The sequence below is a fragment of the Sciurus vulgaris genome (assembly GCF_902686455.1).
Source record: "Sciurus vulgaris genome assembly, chromosome: 2".
In the NCBI taxonomy this organism is placed as follows: Eukaryota; Metazoa; Chordata; class Mammalia; order Rodentia; family Sciuridae; genus Sciurus; species Sciurus vulgaris.
In genome coordinates, this window is record NC_136462.1 from 172113177 (window position 1) to 172125804 (window position 12628).

A 12628-nucleotide genomic window follows, 5' to 3' on the forward strand; every position below is an offset into this window, starting at 1 on the left:
TTAACCTGTAACCAGCAGGCTAGTTGCTTTTCCTGTTTGCCTATTGCCTTTGTACCAAAATGTTCCCTCCCCTCAAATACCCTCTGAGCCTCACTATAAAGTGGGAGCAAGATAACAGGAAGTAAGGAAAACTGGTTTGTGCTGTGGTCAAAAGCACAGAAGTTAATGTGTCACTAAAGGAAGGTACAAAAAGACAACATTTAAGATAACACAGCCCTTCCCCAGGGTTTAGAACAGATCCAGGGCTTTGTACTAGTGGCTCTTATGCAGAGATACTTTCCCAAAAGTACTTCTAAGCAGATACATGGGTGGACACATTCTGTCTTTTTTTGTGTTAATGTTCATGAATATTGTGTATGTGTCCATAGACATCCTCATCAACATATTCATGATATGTGTGTCTGTATAAAAAAGACAAATTAATGACAATCTTCATTTGTACTAAGCCCAAAGGGTTCTTTATTTGACATGTGTGCTTAACAGAGTATATACACAAAGCATTTCTTTGTCCCTGGCCATCTTAAACACAGTGAACTTCGCTTTTGCTTATACCAAGTCTAAGAAAAAAACTAGATACATCTTTGGGTAATATATACACTTTCTGGATGTGATACAGTCAACCTACAAGGATCTATAATGAACTGAACATGAATACTATTAACATTAACTATTTCATTCATCTTTAAATGGAACAAGCATGTTTTAAAAGAAGTTAATTGTTTTTGCCAATTTGTTTCTTGCTTTATGAATCCTCCTCTTTTTTTTATAACAAAATTTCAATTTTCTTTTTGAGAATTGTTCTTCCACTATTATCTGTAACTCCAGGGTGGGTGTGTGATTTTGTCCTGCCTAATCAGAATACTGTGTCACCCTGGACACTGTTAACTCATTAAGGATTGGACACGTGACTAATTCAGGTCAGGAGAATCACCTCAGAGCTTTTGCTTGGAATTATACTTCTTACCTGAAGTTGTTAACATGATAAAAATATAAGAATGGGCCATGGGGCCATCTTTAACAACACTTTGAGAAACTTTTAAAGCATGAAAGCAACAGAGAGAAAGTAGAGCCAAGAGATATTGAGAAAATGACATTTTTTATCACACTGGTCAAGTTTCATAATTTAATCTCTGCTTCTAGCTTCACTTCTGAAATTTTCTGGTTGAGTCTCTGTCACTTGTAACTAAAGGAATGTTAACCTCACTCATATACACACTCAAATGCTTATTATAATGTTGAACTGAAACAGAATACATAGCTCTCTGATCAGAGACCAGTCCCTGTTGAGGTTCAGGGATGGTTTGGATATTCTACCAGCTACGAACGTGACATCTGCCCTCTTCCATTTTTCTATTTTGGCATGGATATCATGAGAAACTCTCCTAAGGACCTTGATAAAGAATCATGTACATGGTATATATTTATCCAAATAAGAGGCAAGCATGTCATGAATCCAATATATTTTTTTAATTGTTGAGGACAATCGCCAACTTTTTGTTGTCTAGAATCCTGTTTTCCTTCCAAACTGCACACTGAGTTTGTTTTAGAGAAGGAACAATATCCCTCTCTGTCTTGGCAGTCAGGCAAACCCAGCTTCCTGTCTCAAACTCTGATGGCCCAAGATCCAGGTTTTCTTTTTTATCTTCCCTGATAGGGCAAGGTGGTAAGCTGGGAACTAAGCATGGGCCAATCACAGATTCTCTCCTGAGCCTTTGAATATGGAGTGGATGACCAGGATGAAAAACATGGTTGTTTACTCTTTTAAATTATGGAGCCCACACCAGACTTTCTTTTGGATAAGATGTCTCTTCCAACTTCTATTGTCTATAAACTAACTGGTACATGGAAGGTCACTATTTGTTCTTAGAGTTCAAAATGCTTCTGTTTGATATTCAAGTCTATAAACTCTTCCAAGAATTTCTTTAATTCACTGATTGCTCTAACTCACCTTTTTCTCTGCTCAACAAAAGGAAAGATAATGAGAAAGGACAGTAGAAATATTAGCTATTGTTTCAATGTGGGAATAAAAGGTTTTGCCTCATAATGAGTTACCTTTCACCTGCTGTTCAACCCAGAGAATGTTTGCTTAATCATAATTCTCAAGTTGTTAATCCATGAATTGGAGACAGTGAGCTCTACTTTACAGGATGTGCTAAAAGAACTACATATAGAAAATACTCTATAAAATTCACATTTCAATGCTCCATCTTGAAAACAGGATATCTTTGGTTTCTACCTTCTTGCCCTGTGGCACACATAATTATAAAGGCTTTTATATTCTTATATTTGGTACCTCTTTCAAAACATTACAAGATTCTCCTTTCCCTTATTTAAACCTGGGCCAGAAACAGGTATTCTCTCTTTGGTATTTTCTCTAATTTATAAATCCTGATTTTAATGAGAAGTTCCATAAATATCAGGACATGTTTGCCCCATTGAGATTTTACACCATAGAAAATTAATAATGAAGGATCAAAGAAAAGATCTTCAATTGATCTTACACTACTCTAATCCCCGTAAGGTTGTGGTTACCATGCTGTGGTTACCATACTCTGAAATTTCATAAACAAGGATGTTGAAAAATGAAATAAAATCCAGAGTTTCCAGAGTATACATTTATCAAGTAAGAATATTAGAATGACAATAAAATATCAGAATGAAACCCCTCCCCCTCCATGGGTCAGGGAATAAAATGATCCCCATGCTAAGCAATTTATCAAATACTTTCAAGCTGTGATGTCAGAGTTCTGCTGATCTTTGTGGTTTTGGAAGAGCAATAATAGGATATAGCTGAGCATGACAAGTTTCTTATTTAAGGAAAATCCAAGCAGTCACAATTTGAAGGTGGGTGTGGGTAGGAGGCTGTGGTGCTGATATGTAAAGGAAGTGACCTTATTTCACATAATAAAGGGAAGATCTAGTGACCAAACTTGCTTGTAAAGAGGCAGTCTTGCTCATTATGGGATGGTGGAGGATGGTTTTCTTTGTCCTTATGAACTTAGTTCATACATTGTAAACTGGTTGACTCTGAGTCTAACTTGGTGTGCCATAGATTTTTACCAACTGAATGCTTTCAGACAGGTATGTGTGTATTTTGCATCTGAAGAAAAATTGTATTCCTTTTTATAGTATAGTTGTTTCATTTTTCTTGTCAACATTACCTTTCTGGTTCATTAGTAATATGACTATTCTGTTTAGACCAACCATGGATAGACTACATCTGTACAGGGCCAGATGTGTAATACACTAGGCTTCTTGAACCATATGGTCTCTTTTACAAATACTCAACTTTGCCACTGTAGCATAAAAGCAACCATAGCAATAGGGAAAGAAAGAAATGAGTGTTGCATTCTAACAAAACTTTATTTACAAAAATAGGCAATGAGTTAGGTTTGGCTCTAAAGGCCGTAGTTTAACTGAGGTGTTACCCCGTCTTAGAAGATGTATATAAATATGTGTACTACCAGTATTATGGGTCAGTCAAAAGAATAAATGGATATGTCTTAAGTTGTTGGTTTGGATTTTTGCCTGGACATAAGAATGTGCATAGTTACCTTGAACACCTTACCATAACCACAACTTTTACCCCAGGGTGCTATTCTATGTTCAATAAATCAGATTTACAAAAATGCAATGCTGTTGGCAAAGGTCAAATGGAGAAAAAAAGCACTAAAAGTAGAATTTATTAAAAAAACAGTATTTTGAGGAAAGTTCTCAATTTTAAATCAGTAGAGTAAGGTTATAATACAGATACCCTTAAGGAGAGACTAATTTGATTTTCCAGTAGCTTTTCCCTTGAGTCTTACAGACAATCACATTGGGTATGATTTTAGGTTTTTCTTCCTCTGTTATTACTTTTAGAACTCTTGAATCCTCAGGAAAACTCAGTTGGAATTAGAATTCACCCATTTTTCTGCTTTTCTTGACACAAGGCAAAATTACAATTTCTGTAAGATCAGTGAGAACCATACGATTGAGTTCACATCCGTGAAATGCAGGTGCACTATGTCCTTTGCAGAACAGCCTAATCATGCAGCTGCCATTTATGATGCTCCCTCAGTAGTAACTCATAAGATGAATAAGATGGCATCCCAATTTTATGAGTTTGGATTATCATATGTTCAGTTCTCAAATATGGAATTGTTCTTGATCAATTGGCAAATTTATTTCTCAGTTTGCACAGCTGAGCCCTAGACTTTAGACTCTAGTACTTGCTCAAAAAAATAAAATGCCACCCAATGAGGTTGTTTAGCTGATAGCCTTTCCTCTCATGTCTTTTGTAAAGTATACATCACGCTCATCTGATATGACCATATTTTTTTTATCTGCTTGTCTCTTTTTCTGTCTTTCCACATGATTTTCATCAATAAGGATGCATCAGTTGCAGATAACAGAAAATCCAACTTGAAAATTTAAGGAATCTAGAGATAGGAAGTTATCAAATATAGAAAATCCATATAGTTCTTTGGCTCTGTGATCATCACTTTCTCATCAAGAAACAAGTTTATTTCTTCTCCTTTTGAATCTGGGATGGCCTCGTGTTGTACACTGATCAATTGAATGTGCTGAACTAACAATCTGAGACTTAAGAATTCTGAAAGCTTTCTTTTTCACTCTTTTGGTTGTTTTACATACAGCTCCCATGTAAATAAGTTTAGAGGAACCATGTGGAGAGAGGAAGGTTCAGCCAGTGCCCAGTTGTTCTGGCCAATCCAGATCAGATTAGCCATCTTGAAACACGTGAGCAAAGCCATCTCACCTCCAAGCTGACCCAGACTTGAACTGACTTGCATGAGTGAGCCCAGGTGATACCACGTGGAGCTGAAGATCAAAAAAGATGAGCACAGCCAAAACTCTAAATGATGAGAAATAATAAATTTAGATTTTTAAGTAACTAAATTTCATACATAGTATTAGGTAAACCTATAAATTCCTTTCATATTTCTGGGTTCACAGGGGACTTACCTGTACTATCACTTTTAGTATGTTTAGGTATTCTGTTTTTTAAGGGTAGTATTTCTATGAACATTTAGTCATAAATGTAACAAATGTCATTTATGCCTTTGGTTTTCTCTTAGCCATTTTTGCTTCAGAAAAAGCAGAACTGTGCAGATTTTTGCTTCAGAAAAAGCAGTCAAGTGATGATTTTTGGAGGTAGATACTTCTGGAGCATCTGCATTTAAGAATTCAGTTGTGTTCCTTGGAAAGGACTCTCTGAACCAACCACAGTTCCTGAAAGTCACCAGCAACAGACAGGAGGTACTGGCCGAAAATGCCAATTGGATTGAAATTGCCATTATATATTGTGACCTCCTTTCAATGCCTGTATGTCACCTCTGGGTTGACATGAAGCGATAGATAACCATGTGTTACTCTTGAGGAGTCTTCTGGAATGCAAGAAAGTAAATAGTATTTAGAAAGTTCTAAAAACGATTTTGATAGTTTGGGATAGATTCCTGATGATAAACAACAATGATCTGTCTATTTGCCAAGAAGCTTTGGTATACAAATTTAAAAGCTGTCCAGGTTTCTGCCTCACTTTACAGAAACCTGCTAATCAAAAGATGGTCAAACAGATTTGGCTTATTGATTCAGTTTCCACTTTTATTATGTATACAACTTATTTTTATATCTCTTTATAGACTTGAACCAGAAAATGAAGTTGGAAAACCCTATTAGAAGGTGTCAGGAATGGATAAAGATTATAAATTAGTATATTATGATAAATATGATGTATTATTTATATTTTATCAATATATAAATTATTATAAAGATTATTAAAAATAATCTAGAGATGATTTAAAGTGTAGAAAGGGATACATGTTGATTATACACAAATACTAATTTAGGCAAATCAAAATTTAAACTATTTAGACAAATATCAATCTTCCTTTGAAAAATTCCATATAAGACTCCATCATTTCCACTTAGAACACAAAACAGTTATTCCACTTCACCCCCATTTACTGAGTTCTCATTCTTTGGAAGTCATGTCCACAAAATTATTTCACTTTTATATAGATGCGAGGTTGAAATAGGTCACATCCCACTTTACTGAAAAGAAACAGGCCCAGAGATGTCAACAACAAACTAACCAAGGTCAGGGTTATAAAGGGATCAAGCAGGAATCATATATTGAGTTGAGGGAACTAGGATGAGTAAAAATAAAAGCTGGTATTCTGTACTCACTCACTAAGGACAAGCATGATGCTGAGTCTCTGAATATACAGTTGTCCTTCAGTATCTGTGAGAGATCGTTTCCAGGACCCTCAGATAACAAAATTTGTAGATGCTCAAGTCCTTGTATAAAATGTCATAGTATTTGCATATAATCTCCATACATCCTCCCATACACTTTAAATCTTCTCTAGATTGTTTACAATAATCTTTATATATTTATAGCATATAAATAATATATTTATAATGTTTTTATTATAATATAATAATGTATAATCTTTATCCATTCCTTATACCTTCTGATAGAATTTTCCAACTTCATCTTCAGGTTTCTGTCTATGAAGAGATCTATAAAAAAGAGTCGTATACATAATAAAACTGGAAATAGTGTCCAGCTTTCTAGAGAATTAGCATTAGCAAATGTGATAAAGGAGGAGTCTTGAAAGTGCCCTAGTTCATGTTCTTTGGGATTCTTGGGCCATCACTTGAAGAAACCCAAACCTGCTGGAGATTGAGAAACCACATGGAGCAGAGAGAAAAATCACCCCATTAAAGACTCACACGGACTAACAAGCTTACCAACCACCAGAGATCTAAATGAAGTCATTGTAGATCAAACCATAACTTCCCAACTTACTACAAACCATGAGAGAACCCAGCAGAGATCAGCAAACCTGGCCCACAGCAGAAAATCAGAGACAGCCACAAAGGTGTGAGCTAAATAAAATGGTTGCCACTTTAAGCCAGTAAGTTTTAAGTTGGTTTGTTTTACAGTAAAATCCAACTGTAAAAATGAAAGAAAGAGAAAGAAAAAGAAAAGTCAACTGTAAAAGCTAAACATTCATCTGAGGACATAATCACTCATTATTTTATATTGCTATCCAACTCTTTGATGTCTACTCTTACCCAACGACATTTAAAGGTATTTAATGGAAAGACTGTATTATATGCATTTTAAAAAGTATTCCCTAATTACAGCATGAACAGTGCTGAACATACTACAGGAATTCAAAGTTTTTTCAAATGAATTAAATAATGTTTTCCATAATTCCCTGGCCAAGTGTGAAATATGCATTAGGAGAAAAATTACATTGATATTAAAAGACCGACAGCATCGAAAAGTATTAGTCCCATCATAATTTTATCCCAATAGCATTTGTTCTCATTAATTACAACACCCTTCTGGGTAATGGAAATACCATCCCAACTTCTAAAGAAATTCCAGCATAGCTAAATTAACTGACTCCTTTAAAGCATGCCAAAGCTTGTGTTGATCAAATAAAGAATGGCCCACACTGACACCACAAAGCAAAACGAAAATTCTGTTGAGAAACACAAATTGGTTACCAAATACTATGAACACATACACACACATATTCACTCACACATTTTGATTTGCCTATCAATTTCTTTTTCAAACACCCCTGAGAAGTGTTCAGTGTAGAATGGAAAAAAATATATGTATTCTTCCACACGTCTCAAGGGGACTTCAAAGAGGATGACCTAGAAGTAGATGGCAGGTGATTTCTGAAATATTTTGAAACATCAGACTGCAAAAAGTTTGAATAAATTGACATCATTATATAATAGCATTGTCTCATTGAGAAAAAATTAGAATTTACTACTTTAAAGAGAATGGTGATACTAGAAGCAGAAGATAACACTTTTTCACATCAAAAGCAAAACTGTTATATGAATTTTCAAGAAATAACAATCTGATAACTTTCATTTTTCTAAAAATAAATAAACAATTACTCATAAAACAACTTAACTCTTCCATGCACCTGTGTGCAAGTCCATATGGGCAATGGCCATGGTCATAGCCCAGCCTTTGCATTCCCAAGAACATAGACCAACATTTTCCAATACGGTAGCTACTAGCCAAATGTGCTAGTGAGCTCTTGAAATATAACTAGTCTGGATTGAGAATTTCTGTGACTGTGCATACCATATTTCAAAAGACACACTGCCAATAAATAAATAAATTGCACATCACTGATATTTTATATTGATTAGATGTTAAATTATCATTCTTTTAAAAATTAGGTTAAATAAAACAGTACTAAGATTGATTTCACCCATTCCTTTTAATTTTTTTTAATTTAGTTACTAGAAAAATTAAAATTACATATTTGTTCTATACTCTTGAAGAGCTTTGGCTTAGAAGTTGAGTGGTAAACCAGAGGGGTTTGGACATATAATCATTATCATCAAGTCTGGATTTAACTTTGTGATCAAGGTAAAATAAAGGGAGTTTCTGGACTTAAGGAATATTGAGTATTTTTTTTTTTCCTAAAAGGCCTTTACTTATAATACTGCAAAAGGATTTGAGATAGTATCAGGAAGGCAGGCATCAAATTCACAAGAGCAATAATTTTCTTTTATTCTTTCCTTCTCTCTCTCTTTCTCTCTCTCTCCCTCCCCCGCATCGCTCCCTCCCTCTCCTCTGACTGTGTGAAAACTCTGATTTATAGTTTTTCAATTCCCATGGTGTAAATACTGCCCCAGACAGATTTCAGACTAGCAACACAATTCCACCACACAGAGACTACTATGATCTTTGAGTGTCCTGTGAAATTCATGTGTCAGAAACTTAATCCCCAGTGCAACAGTGATGGGAAGTAGAGACTAACAAAAGCTGTTTAGGATTAATGCTGCCACAAAAATGTCTTACAAAAATGGATTCTCACCTTTCTGCTTTTCTGAGAGCACAGAGTCTCCCCGTTTTTTTGGCTTTTTGGTTCTTCTGTGTGAGAATATATAATTCCTCTTTTCGCATTCTCCCCTTTATCATGTAGGGCACAGCAAGAAAGCTGACACCAGATGCTGGCACTTCATCTTGGACTCCCTCATTCTTTAGAACTATAAGAAAACAAATTTATTTTCTTCATAAATAATCTAGTCTCAGGTATTCTGTTACAGCAACACAAAATGGACCAAAACCAATATAATAGCTATAAATAACCTCAAGAGCGTACATAAAACTAAAAGGAACTATAATTATTAGGAAGTAGTGAGTTCTTCATATTTAATTTCTTTAGTTTTCATATAATTTATTTAAGTGTAAGTGCCTAAATTTAATTTTTATCCACACCTGTGTGTAGTAACTTGCAAAAAAATATTCAGCAATTGACACTCCATCCCACCACCAGTCATTTGCCTGGAAATCAGATGGCCAGGGAAGAGAGTCTCAGCCTCCCTAGGCAACTCTGGGAAGTTCCTTCTCACAACTAGCCTAAGTCCCTTTTGCTGCAGTACAAGCTTATTCCCCTTTGCTCTGTCTTTAGTGAAGGTAGAAACAGCTGGTTACCATCCCCTGCATTATAACTCTTCATGTAAGGAAATGAAACACCCCAAACCAGCTTCCAATTCTGTTCAGCTGTAAAAACAGGCTCTTCTTGAGCAAAAACAAACAATAAATTAAATGGAATTGGGAGTTGAGAAGTGCTGCATATTTCACTCCAGGGAAACACCTCGGGCTAGGTTATACCCTCGTCAGCGCTTAGTGATCAAAGGCAAGTTTTCCCTGGAAACAAATTCAAGGAATGAAACATATGGGATTATTAATCAAATTTCTGTTAGTATTTTGGGCCATCTTACAGAACATCTTTAAGCAGGAGGCGTCCTGGGCTTTATCTTGTAATATGATTGTAAGATCTTGGCAAAAACGCATGTCCCCGTGTAGGCTGTTATGTCCAAGGTACTTTTTTAATGAAAAAGAATGCAATAAATCAGAGTAGCTGCAGAAGCCACATCTTAGGTGGTACAAGTAGGCCAGTAGAAGCTAAAATGCCAACAAATATTCAAAAGCATGCCACCCACAACTTAATGCTAAGATTTTTATCTCTCTCTGCCAAATACCAAATGAAAATGGAATGAGTTTCTTTTGCCTGGATCCCCAAACTAGGCATTGTTGGGGGGTTAATGCTTATAACCGAAGCTCAATCTTGCTTTCATCCAAGGAGCCTGAGAAATTCTATGATCCTGACCCACAGTGGGCACCTACTGTCACTTTCTTCTGGACACTCTCTAATTGCCTTTCCATTTCTGAAGAAACGCTTTCCAAAGTGATAGTGGGAAGTGAAGGATAAAAACACCCTTCTCTGGGGTCCACACACAGTTTAAGCCTGCCCAGCCATTACTGTTCTTACCTATGGCGATGAGCTGGTGTGCCCTGTAACAATTACAACTGAAGTTCAAATGTACACCCTTTGTGAGCTATAACAGATGTTGAAAAATGGTGGCCAGTAGTCCAATTCCAGCCTGCACAGATGTGTTGAGTGGCCATCAATGATACTTTTTAAAAATTATTATTTGAATGAGTTGAAAAGCATGTTAAAATTGGGAAATTTAACTTACAGATCTACATTTCAAAATTTTTCCATACTACCTTGTCTCATTGTGCCTATTGCAACATGAAAACAAGTCTCACCTTTGAGTAAGACTCCTCCCTCTAGACAGTGTGTGCCTTGCCTTCATGCAGTCCCACAGTTCCCTAGTTACTGTTACAGGAAGTGTCCATCACTATTTATCATTCTATTTGCTCTGTTAAGGTCTGTTTCTGGGCGACCTTCAGTCTTAGTTTTTCCTATGTGCTTCTGACCTACAGACATTTAAGAAATGAGAGGCAAAACCCATTCATGTAAACAAGAACTTGATTTTGAGACTGAAGAGATTGTGTATGGCAAATAAAGAAAGGGGATGCCCTGGAAATAGGACTGTGGCTTGGATCCTGGCTTTCCTATTATGCACTGGAGTAGGAGTTGTCAGATTCCACCAACAATAAAGGTTCGGGGCTTTTGAAGAAAATAAACCCAAATACTCGTCAATGGTCTTCCTCTTCCAGTCTAAAGATGGTCTTTAGCATTTCTCCTTTTTCTCCTAGCACTTTGCAACATTCTTACAATATGTTACAGAAATGTGTTGGGAAATAAAAAAAAAAAAAAAGAAAGAAAGACATCTCCTACTTATTTCATTCTCCCATTCCCACTTCTTAGTAACCACTGTTACCGGCTCGTTGGGAACCATTCCAGAGAATGTCAAGGTGTATGCATTCACATCCATTGCCAAACACTGATGAGGATGCATGGTGTCCACTTTCACTTCCCAATATTGACATATTTTCTTTTGAATGTGATGTCTTTATAATTTTTATTCAAATGATGTGCATTTATAGTACGTCATTCAAGTCATAAAAAATAAAAAATAAAATTTGAAACTATCTAGATCGTTTCCACCCAGAAACAATGACTATTTACCTTTGAAGATCTTCACCAAAAACATCTTTTCATGAAAAAGCCCAGAGGATGGGCTGAAAAGATAGATAAATGGGAGAAAAGAGGAAAGAAGGATGGCAGATCAATCAATATTTACATGCATAAGAATTATTATCATGACCTATTTTTTAGTACCTCTGGTCGTTTAATCACTTAGTTCAGAATTTTTCATTTCTTATTTTGAGACAGGGTCTAGCTAAGTTGCTTAAGGTCTCACTAAGTTGCTGAGGCTGGCTTTGAACTTGCGATTTTCCCACCTCAGCCTCCTACGTCGTTGTGATTACAGGCATGTGCCACCATGTCTGGCTATTATGACATTTTGAAATAAAAACTTTAAATGTAATTTTTCTCAAATTTAAATGTAAAGAAAGAAAGCTAAAAAATGATTCAACTTCAGAAAAAGAATGCTTTTTCACATAATGAATCAGTTTCTAAAGTACGTCTCTAAAGAAAACATTAGCATTAGATAGCATCTACTGACTCTTCTTGATGAAAAATGTGGACTCTAGCATTCCTTATTTATTAAGTATATTATTTTTAATATTTTAGTTTTATGACACTTACATTCTGTTCTGTAATGTAACTTCAATGGCAGTTCAGTTTTTATTGCTGGAGTTAAATAACACCAATGTTCTCCATCAGCAGTCCTTTTATTATGGCTGCTTCATTTTCAAGTTTTTAATATTGATTCTTTGGTTCATTGAATGGATTAAATATTCTAATATTTGAATTTACGCTTGAAGGATGATTGACTGAACCTAAAATTCTGAGCTCACATTTTTCCCCAGGATCCTGTGGACACTATTCTACTTTCTTTGGCATTCTTTTCTGTGTATATTTTTGAGAAAACTCTGACTTCTTCCCAATGGATGAATTTTTTTTTTTTTTCTGTCTAAAAGCCCATGAAAAGTTTTTCCTTCACATTTGGATTTTAATGACTTCAGTAGGATTTATATTAGTGATTTGTATTTATATATGATGATTAGATTCAAGTCTTCTGGGAAATTTTTAGGAAACTCGCAGCACAGCAAGGTCAAATAACTTGCTCAAGGTCACACTGCTGGTACATGGAAGGGTCTAGATTTAAATCCAGCTGTCTGATTCCAGAACCCATCTTCTATCAAGCAGTACAGTTTATGCTGATGAAGAAGTGCACTAGTTACCTCCATTCTAAA